Here is an 18,361-nt window from a genome sequence, read left to right on the forward strand (position 1 = left end):
AATTTTAATGGAATTGCTGCATCAAAATTATGAACATTTGAAGAATTTACCTAAATACTTCCAAATCTACCTCCACTCCGTCCCAAACCATTGCCCCAGCTTCACACACTAACCAGTAGATTGCGTGATTCATTTAAACTCTTGACCAATGGGAGAGGTGAAACTGATACCTTGTTCTTATCTTCCATCTTTGATTACAAGCAAGTTGAGCATCTTTTCTTGTGCCTCCTGGCCACTCCTGTGTATTCATCAATCTGCTATAGCTGTCCATGTTTCTAGCAGAATATTCAACATTTTCTGACTTTTTTGGTATTTATTTTTTACTCATTATTTTAATGCGATTTTTAAATTACGGTGTGGTCAAATTTTTTCTATGCTTAGAAGAGCTTTTTCTGTTTCAAGACTATATAAATATTTCTTTGCATTTTTTTCTAACTGCTCTAAATATATCTCCTTGATATTTAAATCTTCAATGCTACTGGGACTTATCTCGGTGTGTGATGTGAGTTAGGCATCTAACTTTTCCCCCCCAAACGACTAGCCAATTGTACCACCATTTATTTATTGACTAACCCTTTTTTTCCTATGAATTTGAGATGTCCCCCTTATTACACATTAAGCTGGTATACACCTTGGGTGTTTGGGTGACTTTCTACTGTTTCAATAATATGCTATTCTAGCCTCAAAACGACATTATTTTCATATGTTCATACTTCAAATTTCACTGCAAATTTTTTTAAGTAAGGTCTACTACAGCCAACACGGGGCTTGAAGTCACAACTCTAAGATCAAGAGTCACACGTTCTATCAACTGAACCAGCCAGGAGCCCCATACTGCACATTTTTAATGTATTATTAACGTTCAGTCAAACAGACCCAATACTCCCACCCTGCTCTTTTCCTCCAGATTTTGTTTTGCTCCCCTTGCACATTTAAATTTTTTTTATCAAATTTAAGCCTACATAAACACTTTCAAAATAATTCTATCAAGTTCAGTGTTAATAGCATTGTTTTGATAGAGGTATGTTGAATATATACATTAATTTGGGAAGAGTTACAATATTGAACCCTCTCATTTAGGGTAATAATACAGCCTCTTTTATGTCCCCAGTCAAATTCTGTTCTTCATATATGTTCTACATATATTTGGTAAGTTTGAATGGTCCTTGCTGTATAGGAAAGGTAGATATAGACGTAAATCGATATAACTGTTGATACACACACAGATATGTATGCATTTTTACTTTGCAATAGGTTTTCTTACAGAATGCCCTAATTACTGTCAATGTTTTTTTTTACTTTCTTGGCTTTCAGATGTCAATACATCACCGACTGGGCGCCAAGGTGGCTCAGTCAGTTATGTGTCCGACTCAGGTCATGTTATGTGTTTGGCTCAGGTCATGATCTTGAGGCTCATGGGTTTGAGCCCCACATCGGGCTTGCAGCTGTCACCCTGTCAGCATGGAGCCGGCTTTGGATCCTCTGTCCCCGCTCTCTCTCTGCCCCTCCCCTGCTCATGCTCTCTCTTAAAAAATAAATAAAACATTAAAAAAATAAAATACATCACCAACCAAGAGTGACAATTATAACTCTCCATCTAAAATATGTATAATTCATGGGGCACCTGGGTGGCTCAGTCGGTTAAGCGTCCGACTTCAGCTCAGGTCCTGATCTTGCACTCCGTGAGTTCGAGGCCGGCATCGGGTTCTGTGCTGACAGCTCAGAGCCTGGAGCCTGCTTCAGATTCTGTGTCTTCCTCTCTCTCTCTCTCTCTGTCCCTCCCCCACGCTCGCGCGCACGTGCGTGCTCCCTCTCTCTCTCTCTGTGTCTCAAAAATAAATAAACATTAAGAAAAAAAATTTTTTTTAATGTATAATTCTTAGCAGAGCTAATATTCCGTGGTAGGTACTGGTATGATCTACTCATTCTCAAATTTTGAAAAACATGCCTACCAGTTGGTAAATAGTGTATCAGTAACAGCAAGGTACAGCAAAATCAGTTCATGATATAGATTCCAATGTAAATCCATTAGTTCACGCTGATGGCTGTAGCACGTGATAACTGCCGGTAGGCGGGTCTCCCGTCACAGTGACATCTGAGCAATTTTGGAGCATTCCCTGCCAGTTTGGCCTGTTTCGTGGAAGGCAGCATGACTTCACGGCACATGCTCTCAGAAGCACTCTATACTTGAGGACAGTGGTTCCCAGCCTGTGGGTTAGTGACCTCTGAAGTTCTCTGAGACCCCTTCAGGAATCTCTGAAAAGAAAACATCTAATGACACCAACACATCATTTGCCTTTTTCACTCTTGTTCCGTGAGTGTAAGCAGAGTTTTCCAGAGGCCACGTGATGAGCGATATCACAACAGATTGAAGGCAGAAGCGGCCCTCAGCATCCAGCTGAATTCTATTAAGCCAGACATTAAAGAGATTTGCAAAAATGTATAACAATGGTGCTCTTCTCACTATTTGGGAAAACAATTATTTTCATAAAAAATTCTTTGTTAGCATTCCCCAGGCTATTATTGTTATTTTTTTTACTGAATAAATACACAAATGAAAAGTTCTCAATTGTAACTTCTATTACCGTAAGTATGGATAAATGTAACCCACATAAACAAAAGATTTAAGGCTGCCCTAGCTAATTTTTAACTCTGTAAAAGAATTCTGAGACCAAAAAGTTTGAGAACCACTGTGTGGGGAGAATTCAAAATTTATTATTACGCCCAAATTATGTAATTGCCCCTGCCTCTAAATATTTCAGTTTTTACTTCATTTTACAGTTAGTATACTATAATTCTTTGTGTCGTAGTGCAGTGTTCCGAGGTTTATAAACCTAATAATAAAATATTAAAAATGAAACCCAGAGTGAAGACACAGTAGAGCTTGGATAAGTTTCTTCATGTTCTTTTAAAATATTATAAACAAAGGGGTACCTGGGTAGCTCGGTCGGTTGAGCATCTGACTCTTGCTTCCAGCGCCTGGTCCCAGCCAGGGTTGTGAGATCGCACCCCAAGTCCGACTGTGTGCTGAGTGCGAATCCTTGCTGCTTAAGATACTCTGTCTCCCTCTGCCTCTCCCTCACTCACACGGGTGCGTTACCTGCGTTCTCTCTCTCTAAAAAATAAACAAACAAACAAACAAATAAATATTATAAACATGAATCTTCTGACCGTGGAAGAACAAGGAAGAATATGTTAATATGTTAATGTTAATAATGAGCCGTCCCTGGGATAGCTTCTGATACCAAGTGGAAACCAATACCCGGGACATCTTTTGATGCTGCGTAAGAAACAAAACAAAATAAAATAAAGAAGTTGTATACATGGAATGAAAACAACTCAGTTATTCCAACAAAAGTAACATGAGTGACTCTCTATAGTTAGCGTGTAAATATTACTCAGATGATCAGGGTACAAAACTTGTTTACAATTAAACCTTGAAAGTGCTATACTTTCTTTTTTTTTTTTTTTAATTTTTTTTTTGTAACGTTTATTTATTTTTGAGACAGAGAGAGACAGAGCATGAACGGGGGAGGGGCAGAGAGAGAGGGAGACACAGAATCGGAAACAGGCTCCAGGCTCTGAGCCATCAGCCCAGAGACCGACGCGGGGCTCGAACTCACGGACCGCGAGATCGTGACCTGGCTGAAGTCGGACGCTCAACCGACTGCGCCACCCAGGCGCCCCTAGTCTCAGTTTTTAAGAGTCTCTTATGGTTTGGCTCCCTCCCTCTCTAACTTTTTTTTCCCTGCCCCTCCCCCATGGCCTTCTGTTAAGTTTCTCAGGATCCACATAGCAGTGAATACATATGGTATCTGTCTTTCTCTGTATGGCTTATTTCACTTAGCATCACACTCTCCAGTTCCATCCATGTTGCTACAAAGGGCCATATTTCATTCTTTCTCATTGCCAAGTAGTATTCCATTGTATATATAAACCACATCTTCTTTATCCATTCGTCAGTTGATGGACATGTAGGCTCTTTCCATAATTTGGCTATTGTTGAAAGTGCTGCTATAAACATCGGGGTACAAGTGTCCCTAGGCATCAGCACTCCTGTATCCCTTGGGTAAATTCCTAGCAGTGCCATTGCTGGGCCATAGGGTAGATCTATTTGTAATTTTTTCAGGAACCGCCACACTGTTTTCCAGAGTGGCTGCACCAGTTTGCATTCCCACCAACAGTGCAAGAGGCTGCCCGTTTCTCCACATCCTCTCCAGCATCTATAGGAGGGAGAGAGACTCTTAAGCAGGCTTCACCCCCAACGAGGAGCCCGACACAGGGCTCAATCTCACAACTGTGAGATCATGATCAGAGCTGAAATCAAGAGTCGGACGCTTAACCGACTGAGCCACCCAGGCACCCCAAAATTCATGGTTTAAATAAAGAAAAATTTCTCTCATCAATGAGGAAGATTATAAAAAAGGTTATAAATCAGGTTCACATAAAAACCACTGGCAATAGTAAAAACCTCTGAAAAAATGCATCACAGTATTGATACAGCAAATGAAAACACCATCTGTATGGTTAAAAAATAATTGAATATTGTCAAACATAAAATATTTAATAGAACTTTAAAAAAGAGCAATATCAATATGGGCTTACTGTAGCAATCTAAATTTATGGAGTTGTTTGTTGCAAAATATTTATCTGCTCGTATGAGAAAACAACTTTTTGGAAAATGTATAAATCAAGGCAGTAAAATTTCAATCATTATTGATGAAGCTTCAACTGTTTCATATAAACTAGTTTTTAATAATTTACTTAAAATGTGAAATTCAAGACTTTGAAGATAATTTAATGGTTTTTGTTGATCTCATGAAGCAGGAAGGAACGACATCTGAAATAATTTATCAAAATTTATTGTTGACACATGAGAAAAATGGTTTCAATGAGAAATATTTTCATGAAAACCTTATTTGATTTTATACACACAGTGCCTGTGATTAGCAAGGGAGAGAGTCTGCAGTTTCAGCCAAAATTTAGGGAAATTTTTGAATGTTTTAATTTGGCACTGTCCAAGTCAGTGAATTCAATTACCCTTGAATGATGCAATAAAATATATAAACGAAGTAAGTAATTACAAAGGTTTTCTTAATTTATTACCATACATCATGTAACATCAGGAAAAATTTATAATATATCTGAAGATTTGGGAATTGAGACCATGAAAATTAGGATGCTTGGCTGTAATGTCAGAATTACAAAAGCGGTTTGAAATTCATTTCGAGTTTATCAATTGAACAAAAATTGTGTCATAGAAGCAAAAGGTTAAAAATTACTCTTTTTTAAAAAGAGATTTTACTTTAAACTATCCATTAATTTAAATATCGATGATAGGGATGCCTCGGTGGCTCAGTCGGTTAAGTGTAGGACTTTTGATTTCGGTTCAGGTCATGATCCAAGGTCATGAGATCGAGCCCCCCAACAGGCTCCATGCAAGGAGCCTGCCTAAGATTTTCTCTCTCTCTCTCTCTGCTAAATATAACATATATAATATAATATATAATAAATATATCAATGATATATTTAGCTTAATAAAAAGCTTTACTAAGTATATGGGACAATTTATGTTCCCAAATTAAAAACTAAATGCTCCCAAATTAAAAATGTTTAAATATATAAAACTAAAGAAAAATTGAAATTTTATAGAAATAAAGAGTATACCCTTCTATTAATTTAAAAAAAATTTTTAATGTTTACTTATCTTTGAGAGAGAGAGATAGAGTACAAGTGAGGGAGAGATAGAGAGAGAGAGGGACACAGAATCCGAAGCAGGCTCCAGGCTCTGAGCTGTCAGCATAGAGCCCGATGCAGGGCTCAAACCCACGAACTGTGAGATCATGACCTGTGCTGAATTCAGACGCTTAACCAATTGAGCCACCCAGGCGCCCCACGAGTATACCCTTTTAAATAAGATAAAGTACTGATTCAAAAGGAAAATATATTCAATTGGTAAATTATCAGAAATATATTTGTTATTTAATGACAAAAGTAAAAAGTAATAATTCTTAAATTTCTTTTTTCTTTAATAAATTGTGTTCTTTGATTTATTAAATAATTAATGGTGCTTTGGCCATTATTTGACCAAAAGTAGTGTTTATGAAGCCCCATGGATTGAAAGTAAATGAAGATTAATAAATGACTTTTAAAATTAAATACATTATAGTAAATAATTTTGTCTTATTTAATAGAAATTAAATATATAAAATCCCAAATATTTTAAAGGCCAAAAAATTCCAGCAGAAGCTGAGAGGTGAGTCAGCACTGTGAACAGTGTTTTGGACATTAAGAGACATGCATTTAACCAAACCACTCACTGACCACCAAGGAATGGTAAATCATTTAAAGAATCTGGTACAATTCAGGTGTTAGATTACAGTTCAGAGAGAGGATCATTTAATTAGGATGCCTATGTTTTACAAAACTGTACCGACAACTTCTAAAAATCAACAAATGGTTTGGAAGTTATTAGAATGATCTATCTGAGGGATGCCTGGGTGGCTCAATCAGTTGAGCATCCGACCCTGGCTCAAGTCATGCTCTCGTGGTTTGTGGGTTTGAGCCCCGCATGGGGCTCTGTACTGACAGCTCGGAGCCTGGAGCCTGCTTCAGATTCTGTGTCTCCCTCTCTCTCTGACCCTCCCCTATTTGTTGCTCTGTGTCTCTCAAAAATAAAGAAACATTAAAAAAAAATTTTAGAATGATCTGATTAAAAAAATTAACTATAACCTTTATTAATTGGCAATTTTATGATATATCTTAGTTTCTTAGAAAGCAAAAGAGACTAAATTCTAACTAATGAATGTATTAGTTTATATCACTATCTCCTTGTTAAATATTTTAAATGTTGCCCATGGGTTTGGTAAAGTTTCTTATCTAATTGTGTTGGCAAGCACTTATATAATGAAGTTAAGTAACATTGACGGTTGAGGGCCTTGTCTTCTTTCTGATTTTAATTACAATGTTTCTAGACATTTGATTTGATGTAGGTTAAAACACATAAAATTGTGTAACTATTATCTTTGGTATGTAAAGAGCTTAATATGGTTTCCCATTTTTGACATTAATATGATTAGTTATAATAGTGGACTTTTAATATTGAATTGACCTTCTATTCTCATAATGAGCCCTATTTGGTGGTGGTGTATGATTTTTTAATGTACATCTGGATCTAATCGTTCTTTTATTTTTTTAAAGAAATTTTATATCCATAACCCAAAGCATGACTCGTTATTAGTTTTCTTTTCTGTGTGTGTATATAAGTGTTATCAGACCTGAGTTTGAGAGATCTACTGATGAAATAATATAGATTTAATGCCTTTTGGTACAATTCTCTGACAACCATCTTGAATTCAGCGATGCTTTATAGTCTATACACATTCTCTATTTCTTTTTGAGTCCATTGTGGGAATATATATGCTCATAAAATCATCTAGTTCATTCAAATTTTTAATTTTGGAGGGCACCTGGATGTCTCCATCAGTTAAGCAACTGACTCTTGATTTTGGCTCAGGTCATGATTTCACGGTTGTGAGATTGAGCCCCACATCAGGCTCCATGCTGAGCAGGGGGCCTGCTTGGGATTCCCCCCCCCCCCTTAAAAAAATTTTTTTTTAAGTTTTTGGAGCATAGAGCATTTTTGTAATTTCTATGTAATATGTGCTTACAAATAACATTTTTCTGTCTAGATCTTTGGTTAAAACTCCTTCATTATTCCCAACGTTATAAATTTTTGTATTGAGATATAATTCACATATCATAAAATTCACTCTTTTAAAGTGAACCATTCACTGATTTTTAATATATTTACAGGTTTTACAACCATCACCACTGTCTAACTCCAAAATATTTTCATCACTCCAAGAAGAGATCTGGCACCCATTAAGCTGTCACTCCGTCCCCTCCCTCTCAGCCCCTGGCAACACTGATATACTTTCTGTCTCTATGAATTTGTCTCATCTGGACATTTCATATAAATGGGATCACACAATATGCAGCCTTTCATGTCTGGCTTCTTTCATTTAGCACAATATTTTCAAGATTCATCCACACTATAAAATGTATCAGTATTTCATTTCTTTTCATGGCTGAATAATATTCACCCTTGATGAGTGTTTGGGTTGTTTCCATTTTCTGGCTATTATGAATAATGCTGAATATTCAGGTACAGGTTTTTGTATGAACACGTATTTTCAATTCTCTTGGGCATATACCTAGAGGTGGAATTGCTGGGTCATAGGGTAACTCTATGTTTATCCTTCTGAGGAACTACTGAACAGGTTTTCAAAACGGCTTTACTATTATACATTACTTCTAGCAGTGTGTGTGAGAGAGTTCCAACTTCTCCACATCCTAGCTAACAGCTTTTATTGTCTATCTTCTAAATTATGGTCATCCTAGTGGGTGTGGAGTGGTATCTCATTGTGGTTTTTATTTACATTTCCATAAGGCATATATATCCTTTGCCTATTGGGTTATCGTAAATTATTTGTCTTTTTATTGTTAAGTTGTAGAAGGTCTTTATATATTCTGGATACAAGTCAGTTATCAGATATATGATTCTCATATAATTTGAAAATATGTTCTTCCATCTTATGGATTGCCTTTTCAGCTTTTTAAATTTCTTTTTAAAACATTTTTATTTAAATTCTAGTTAGTTAACATATACTGTAATAGTGGTTTCAGGAGTAGAATTCAGTGATTCATCACTTATATACAACACCCAGTGCTCATCACAAGCGCCCTCCTTAATACCCATCACCCATCTAGCCCATCCCCAACCCACCTCCCTCCATCAACCCTCAGTTTGTCCTCTATCATCAAGAGTCTCTTATGATTTGTTTCCCTCTCTTCCCTTCCCACTTCCCATGTGTTCATCTGTTTTGTTTCTTAAATTCCACATAGGAGTGCAATCATATGATATTTGTCTTTCTCTAGCTGACTTATTTTGCTTAGCATAATGCACTCTAGCTCCATCCACATCACTGCAAATGGCAAGGTTTCATTCTTTTTGATGGCTGAGTAATAGTCAATTATGTGTATGTATTTATTATTGTATTCCATTGTGTGTATGTATGTATATATGTATATGTTTATATATATGTATATAACATACACGTGTATATATATCATATATATATATATGATATGTATATTTATCCATTCATCAGTTGAAGGACACTTGGGTTCTTTCCGTGGTTTGGTTATTGTTGACAATGCTTCGATTTCTTGATAGTCTCTTTTATTTTTATTATTTTTTAATGTTTATTTTTGAGAGCAAGAGACAGAGTGTCAGCAGGGGAGGGGCAGAGAGAGAGACACACACACAGAATCTGAAGCAGGTTCCAGGCCCTGAGCTGTCAGCACAGAGCCTGATGCAGGGCTTGAACTCATGAACCTCAAGATCATGACCTGAGCCAAAGTCAGACGCTCAACCGACTGAGCCACGCAGGTGCCCTGATAGTCTCTTTTAAAGCATTCAAGTTTAAAAAAAATTCTTTGGAACATGAAATTTATTGCTATCATGTTTTCACCATCAAAACTCATGATCTTGGTCTTTCCTTCTTGCCTTTGTATAAGGCCAATAGAGACACTGGCTACTTTGACAACCTTAAAGTGAACTCCAGGAACATCACCAACAGCATGGCCTCTGCGATCAAATCCAGCAAACAGAACTTCATGATTCTCCTCAATAAAATTCAAACAACCATAATTGGGTACAAAGGCTGTGATTTTTTTTTCCCCATTCTTGATCAGCTGGACCTTAACACACTTCCTGATGGCAGAATTTGGCTGTATGGCTTCCATCTCTACTTGCCCAGCACAATTCCCTTGGTATGAAAAGTGCCTCCAAGAGGGTTGGCTTCCAGGGCTGCACCCAACTGGGCTTTCTCGTACTATTGATCATGCCACTTCTAGTCTCGTCAATGGCTACAGAACTTCCTGGCAGTATGAATACCTGGCCACTTGCCCATGCTGCTGGCACCATGTGTCTGAGCAAAAGAGGAAGTTTTTGGTTTTGGGAAAATTCAGTTTATCTCTTTCTCCCTTTTGGTTGCTTGAGCTTTAGATGTTATATTAAAGAAAATGATGTGTAATTAAAAATCAAAATTAAAATTTAGTTTTCTTCTAAGGGTTTTATAATTTTAGTCTGTGTTTTACCTTTGATCCACTTTGAGTTAATTTTTCTATATGGTGTGAAGTAAGAGTCCAACTTTATTCTTATGCATGTGGATAGTCAGTTATTCCTGCACCATTTATTGAGAAGACTATTCTTTCCTTATTGAAGTTTCTTGGCACCCTTATTGGAAATTAATTGACTGACCCTAGATACATGGCTTTACTTACTTCTGGACTCTCAATTCTATACCATTGATCTACATGTCTCTTCTTAGGCCTTTACTACACTGTCTTGATTACTGCAGCTTTGTACTAAGTTTTAAAATTGGGAAGTTGGTGGGTGCCTGGGTGGCTCAGTCAGTTAAGTGTCCAACTTCTGCTCAGGTCATGATCTCACAGTTCGTGAATTCTAGCCCACTTTGGGTTCTGTACTGACAGCTCAGAGCCTGGAGCCTGCTTCAGATTCTGTGTCTCCCTCTCTCTCTTTCTCTGTCCCTCACCCACTCACGCTCTATCTCTCTCTCAAAAATAAATAAACATTAAAAAACTTTTTAAATTGGGACATTGGAGTGTTCTAACCTTTTCTTTTTCAAGGTTGTTTTGGCTGTTCTTACTCCCTTGTACTTTCATGTGAGTTTTAGGATAAGTTTGTGGATTTCTGAAGAAAAAAAAAAGCTGAAATTTTAATGTAATTTCAGAGATTTTGCAAAGCCCAATGCATATCTCATTCCCCAGATTCTTTTTTTTTTTTTTAAGTTTATTTATTTATTTATTTTTCAGAGAGAGCGAGAGAGAGCACACAAACAGGGCAGGGGCAAAGAGAGACGGAGAGAGAGAATCCCAAGCAGGCTCCATGCTGTGAGCACAGAGCCCAATGTGGGGCTCAATCCCACAACGGTGAGTTGGACGCTCAACCAACCAAGCCACCCAGGTGCTCCCCAGATTCTTTCATCAAGCTTTTTTGTTTTGTCTATTGTTTGGTCCAACTAGTTTCTACCATCTCAGGGAGTCAGGAAGGTAAACAATTGCTGGTAATAGTTTTAGACAAACACCTCTAGGGAAGAGGTTTCTTGCACTGGGCAAGCATTCAACCAGGTCAAATGAAGATAGCATTGAACATGGAGTCTTCCAAGGATGCACAAGATAGGTCAGATCATGAAAAGTGATGGGAAATAAAACTTTGAAGGAGGTACAGTACTGTTCTGCTCAGTCTATTAGCCACCAGGCTACTGTTTTTCACCCCAAAGGCAGACTCTTAGTTTTCAAGTATACTGAAGATCTGGAGAATGGTAGATTGGATTAAATCAATTAAAATATCACAAACTTTTATGTTCTTACTGAGATTCAGCTGTTTTCCTTGAACAAACACTTCCCACATAACTTCAAGCCTCTGGTAAATTTCCAGAGTTCTGAAAACGTTGATTTTTGACCACTTTTGCCAGTTTTCTCATTGTTTTTATGAAGGAGGGAGTTTCTGAATGGCCTTGCCTTGCCATTTTCACTGATGTAACCCAAATATGTTAATTTAGTTTTTCTTTCTTATCCCTCTCTATTTATTAATTTTGCCAGAATTCTGTCTTATTGTTACTATTTTTTAAAACAAAATGTAGGCTTAATTTTTCCTTTCCTTTTTTTTCCAATTCATCAACTTTAACCTTATTCATTATTTTTCCTTAGGAAAGTCTAGTAAAATTTCCTTTTCTACTTCTTGAAATGAATGTTTAGTTCATTTATTTCTAGTCTTCTTTGTTTCACAGTAAATAACATTAAAAATTATGAATTATCCTCTGAGCATTACCTTAGCATCTCATAAGTTTGATACAGTGTTATCATAATTATTTTCCAGCCTATAGTTGCAATCTTATTTTGTTTTTGACTTCAGCTTTATTTATGAGGGCATTTTTAATTTTCCAAGTGATGTTTATTTATTATTTTGCAATCCATTTCTTATTTTATTGCATTTCAGTATGTGAACATGTCAATGAAATCCTCCTTCTATTGGATTAATTTTTTTCTTGGTAACCTATGAGATCATCAATTTAAAAGCTGTTCTGAGAATAATATATGCATAGAATATTCTATTCATTTTTCTCTCATCTATCATAATTAAATATATTATTCACTTCCTCTATTTCCTTCTTGGATCTATCAAAGGCTGAGAATTGTTTCTTTTAAGTCAATTTTATTGATTTAAACAAAACCTAATTGTGTATAAAATAAAAACATACATTAAAATGTACTCATTTTAAGTGTGCATTTTGTTTAGTGTGACCCATGCTCCAGTCAAGATAGAGAACATCTCCATCATTCCAAAAAGTTCCCTTGTGGCCTTCCCAATCCAACCTCTTCCCTCTCCCCTCAGTGTTGATCCAAAACAGCAACTCTTCTGTTTCCTGTTACCAGGAGTTGGGTTTGCCTCTTTAGAATTTCATATAAAGGGACTAATAGATATTATACTCTTTTGTGTCTGATTTCTTGGTTTGCATAATAGTTTGAGATTCATCCGAGTAGTTGCTAGTGTCACTAGTTCATTCCTCTTTGTTACTGAGTTGTGCTTCATTGTATGGATATACCACAATTTGTTTATCCACTCACCAGTTAGTGGGCATTGGGATTTTTTCCAGTTTGGGCTACAACGATTAAAGCTGCTATAAATATTGTGTACAAGTCTTCATGTGACCTATAGTTTCATTTCTCTGGGTTGTATTCTAAGTGTACATGTAACTTTATAAGAAACTACTAAACTTTTTTTCTGTGGTGACCATGCAATTTACATTCTCATCAGCAACATAGGAGTTTCAGTGGTTCCACATTCTCGCTGATATCAGTGTTTTAAATTCTGGCCACTAGAATACTACTTGGCAATGAGAAAGAATGAAATCATGCCATTTGCAGCAATGTGGATGGAACTGGAAGGCATCATGCTGAGTGACATAAGTCAGTCTGAGAAGGACAGATATCATATGTTTTCACTCATATGTGGAACTTTAGAAACTTAACAGAAGACTGTGGGGAATGCAAGGGGAAAAAATAGTTACAAACAGAGAGGGAGAGAAGCAAATCATAAGAGACTTTTAGCTGCAGAGAACAAACTGAGGGTTGTTGGGGGTTGGGGAAGAGGGGAAAATGGGAGATGGGCATTGAGGAGGGCATTTGTTGAGATGAGCACTGGGTGTTGTATGTAAGTGATGAACCATGGGAATCTACCCCCAAAACCAAGAGCTCACTGTACACACTGTATGTTAAGCAATTTGACAATAAATTATATTAAAATAAATAAATAGATAAATAATAAATCCAAAAAACAAGAGAAAAAAAAGACATGATTCACAATAGTAACAAAATCTATAACATAACCAGGAAATAAGCTAATAAAGAAGGCACATTCTTCTAAAGGCAAAAAAAAAAAGAAAAAGAAAAAATTTGGCCATTAAAGTGAATGTGTAATGATATCTCATTGAGGTTTTGATTTCCATTTCCCAGATGATTGATGATACTTGCGTATTGTCACTTTATATCATCTTTTGTGAAATTATCTGTTTCAATTTTTGCCAATTTTAAAAGTTGGGATGTTTTCCTTCTTATATTTGAGCTGTTAGAATTCTTTATATATTCTTTTTTCTTTTTTTTTTTAAGTAGGCTTCACATTCAACATGGGACTTGAACTCATGGCCCTGAGATTAAGAGTCACATTCTCCACTGATTGAGCCAGCTAGGCACTCCACTTTATATATTCTTGATACAAGTTTCTTGTCTGATTTAGGTCTTGATTACTGTGTATCTTAAAATTCAATAGATTGATTCCTTCCACCTCCTTTTTTTCAAAATTGTTTCAGCTATTGTAGTTTTTTTGCCTCTTCATATAATTTTTAAAAACTCTTGTATATATCTACAAAAAAATCTTGTTGAGATTTTGATAGAAATTGCATTAAACCTGCTTATCAATTTTGGGGACAATTGATATTTTACTATGTTGACTCTTCCAAAACATGAGCATAATAGGTCTCTCTATTTATTTAGAACTTCTTTGATTTCTTTCATTAGCATTTTATAGTTTCCAGGATACAAGTCTTGTATACGTTTTTTAGATTTACACCTAAGTTTTTTATTTTGAGCAATTGTAAGTGGTATTGCATTTACAATTTTTGTGCCATGTTTATTGTTATATATTTAGAAATGCAACTGATTAACAATTTTTTTTTATCTTAGAACCTGTGACCTTGCTGAACTCACTTATTAGTTATAGGATGTTTTTGTAGATTCCTTGGGATTTTCTACATAAACAATTATGTCATCTGTAATGAGGGACAGCTTTATTTCTTTCTTTCTGAGTGATATCCTTTGTATTTTTTCTTGTCTTATTGCACTGGCTGGGCCTTCCAGCACTAAGCTGAATAAGAGTGACATAGCAGACATCCTTCTCTTTTCCCCAGACTTAGGCAAAAAGCATTCATTATTTTACCATCAAGTATAATGTTAGCAGCAGATTTTTTGTATATGTGCTATATCAACCTGAGGAAGTTCCCTGTATTCCTATTTTTCTTAAAGTTTTAATCATGGATTGGTGTTGGATTTTGTCAAATACTTTTTCTGCATCGCTTGATATGATCATGTGATTTTTTTCTTTATCCCATAAATATGGTAGATCACATTGATTGACTTTTATTTATTTTTTATTTTTTAATGTTTATTTATTTGGGGGGGGGAGAGAGAGAGAGGGAGAGAATGAGTGGGGGAGGGGCAAAGAGAGGGAGACACAGAATCCGAAGCAGGCTCCAGGCTCAGAGCTGTCAGCACAGAGCCTGACATGGGGCTTGAACCCAGGAACTGTGAGATCATGACCTGTGCTTAAGTCAGAGGCTTAACTGACTAAGCCACCCAGGTGCCCCTTGATTGACTTTTAAATATTGCACCACCCTTTTTTTTTTTTTTAATTTTAACCATGTTTATTTATTTTTTTAATTTACACCCAAGTTAGTTAGCATATAGTGCAACAATGATTTCAGGAGTAGATTCCTTAATGCCCCTTACCCATTTAGCCCATCCCCCACTCCCACAACCCCTCCAGTAAACCTCTGTTTGTTCTCCATTTTTAAGAGGCTGTTATATTTTGTCCCCCTCCATGTTTTTATATTATTTTTGCTTCCCTTCCCTTATGTTCATCTGTTTTGTATCTTAAAGTCCTCATATGAGTGAACTCATATGATATTTGTCTTTCTCTGACTAATTTTGCTTAGCATGATACCCTCTAGTTCCATCCACGTAGTTGCAAATGGCAAGATTTCATTCTTTTTGATTGCCGAATAATACTCCACTGTACATATATACCACACCTTTATCCATTCATCCATCAATGGACATTTGGTGCATCAGTCTTCATTTTCAAAACAAACTCCTCCTGATCATGGTGAATAATTCTTTTAATACATTGCTAAATTCTATTTGTTTTTTTTTTTTTAACGTTTATTTATTTTTGAGACAGAGAGAGACAGAGCATGAACGGGAGAGGGTCAGAGAGACAGGGAGACACAGAATCCGAAACAGGCTCCAGGCTCTGAGCTGTCAGCACAGAGCCCGACGCAGGGCTCGAACTCACGGACCGCGAGATCATGACCTGAGCTGATGTCAGACGCCCAACCGACTGAGCCACCCAAGTGCCCCAATTCTATTTGTTAATATATGTTAAGGGATTTTATAATTATGTATGATGACTGATATCAGTCTGTAGTTTTCTTTCTTTTTTTATTTTATTTTTTGTACTTCTTTGTCTGGTTTTGGTAGAAGAGTAAAACTATCTTCATAAAATGCATTTGAAGTGTCCCCTTCTTTTCTCTTTTTGAGATGAGATTGTACTAAATTTGTGTGAAATCTTTATATGTTTGGTAGAATTTTCCAGTGAAGCTCTCTGGGCCCAATGATTTCTTTGGGATGAATTTTTAAGTTTCAAATTAAATTTCTTACGTTATAGGCATTTTCAAATAATCTATTTAATATTGGGTTGTGGTAGGTTGTGTTTTTCAAGGAATTTAGTCCATTTCATCTATATTTTCAAATTTATGTGTGTAGAGTTGTTTTAATATTCCCCTAAAACTTTTGATGTCTGCAGTCTGTAGTGATTCTTCTTGTTTTATTGCTGATATTGGTAAAGATGCTCTCTCTCTCTCTCTCTTGCTAATATTGCTAGATATTTCTCAACCAAATTGATCTTTTCAAAGAAGGAGACCTTTGCTTCATTTATTATTTCTATTGTTTTTCAATTTAAAATTTCATTGATTTCTGTCCTTATATTTATCTCCTTGCTCCTTGCTTTGAGTTTATTTCTCTCTTTTTCTAGATTCTTGATGTGGGAGCTTATATTATTAATTTAGGACCTTTCCTCTTTTCTGTATGCATTTACTGTTATACATTTTCCTCTTAGCCCTTCTCTAGTTGTGTCTTTCAAATTCTGATATGTTGTATTTTCACTTTCATTCACTTCAATTGTATTTTTTAAAAATTTTTCCTTGAGATTTTCTCTCTGATTCATGGATTATTCAGAAGTCATTTTGTGTTGTTTAGTTTCCAAGATTTTTGAGATTTTCCTATTACCTCTCTGTTATAGACTTCTGGTTTGATTCCAAGTGCTTGAAGACCACACTATTATTCCAATTCTTTTAAATTTGTTGATATTTCTTTTATGGCCCAAAATGTGGTCTATCTTGGCATATTTCCTGTAGGCACTTGAAGAGAATGTATGTTCTTTTCTTTTTGGATAGAATTTTCTATAAATGTTGATTAAATACTTTTGGTTGGTGGTGGTGTTGAGTTCTTCTACATATTTGTGATTTTCTGTCCAGCTGTTCTACCAATTGTTAAGAGAGGAGTGTGGAAGTCTCCAAGCAGAATTGTGGGTTTTTCTTTTCTTTTTTTTCCAAAGATAACCTTTTTTTTAAGTTTATTTCTTTATTTTGAGAGAGAGAAAAAGTGGGGTGGGGTAGAGAGAGAGGGAGAGGAAATCCCAAGCAGGTTCCACACTGTCAATGCAAAGCCTGATGTGGGGCTCAAACTCATGAACTGTGAGACCATGACCTGAGCCAAAACCGAGAGTCAGAGGCTTAATCAACTGAGCCACCCAGGCACTCCAATTGTGAGATTTTTCTTATTTCATCTTTAAGTTCTACCAGTTTTTGCTTCACATTTTGCAGCCTTTTTTTTTTTTTTTTTTTTGTAAGTAGTGTCCATGCCCAGTGGGGAGCCGAACACAGGGCTGGAACTCACAACTCTGAGATCAAGTCCTGAGCTGAGATCAAGAGTTAGACACAACCAACTGAGCCAGCTACGCACCCACATTTTTCAGCTTTATATTTTAGTGCATACAGATTAAGGATTGCTGTATTGTCTTTGTGGATTAATTTTTTATCATAATATAATGTCCCTCTCTGTCTCTAATAACTTTCATTCCTCTAAAGTCTACTTTACTTGATATCAATATAGCCATTTCTGGTCTATTTTGATTAATGTTTGCATGATATATCTTTTCATATATTTTTACTTTCAACTTGTCTATATCACTGTATTTAAAATGGGTTTCTTGTAGTTTGGTCATGTCTTTTAATCAATTTTGTCAATATCTGTCCCTTAATTGATATATTTAGACCATTTACATGTAATGGAATTATGGATATATTAGGGCTTAAGTTTCCCATTTTACTTTTTTGCTTGCTGTTTGTTCTGTTTTTCATATCTCTGTTTTCTATTTCCTATCATCTATGGGTTACTTGAACATTTTTGGAATTCCATCTTGACTTATCTTTCGTATTGTCTGTAGTGTATATCTTTGTATAGATTTTTAGTGGCTGCTCTAAGCATTACTCAGCTATCTATAGGTATTTTGTATATATAACTTATCACAGTGTACTGGTATTCTCATTTTACCAGTTCAAAATCTTACTTGCCTTTATGTCCCTTTATTCTCCCCTCTTTATGTATCATTGTCAGATATATTTCCTCTACAGAAAATTCAAAGCATTTCAAACAGTGCTGTAAATTTTCTTCAACCATCAAATACAATTTAGAAGATTCAACAGAAGGAGCGTCTCTTGTATTTACCCATAGTTTTGCCTACTGTGTTCTTTATTCCTTCCAGATGTTCCAAGATTTCTTTTTTTATTGTTTCCTTTCTGTTTAGAGAAATTTCTTTAGTCTTTCTTTTGTGTAGGTTTTCTGGCAGCACATTTTCTTAGTTTTCCTTCATCTGCGA

General features: G+C 35.9%; 1 pseudogene; it reads right to left on the reverse strand.

Annotated features, from left to right (window-relative positions):
• Positions 1-9,545: 9,545 nt before the first annotated feature.
• Positions 9,546-9,977, reverse strand: LOC106978606 (40S ribosomal protein S23-like; annotated as a pseudogene).
• Between the last annotated feature and the right edge of the window lie 8,384 nt (positions 9,978-18,361).

The sequence above is a fragment of the Acinonyx jubatus genome, chromosome D4, assembly GCF_027475565.1.
Source record: "Acinonyx jubatus isolate Ajub_Pintada_27869175 chromosome D4, VMU_Ajub_asm_v1.0, whole genome shotgun sequence".
Taxonomy (NCBI): domain Eukaryota; kingdom Metazoa; phylum Chordata; class Mammalia; order Carnivora; family Felidae; genus Acinonyx; species Acinonyx jubatus.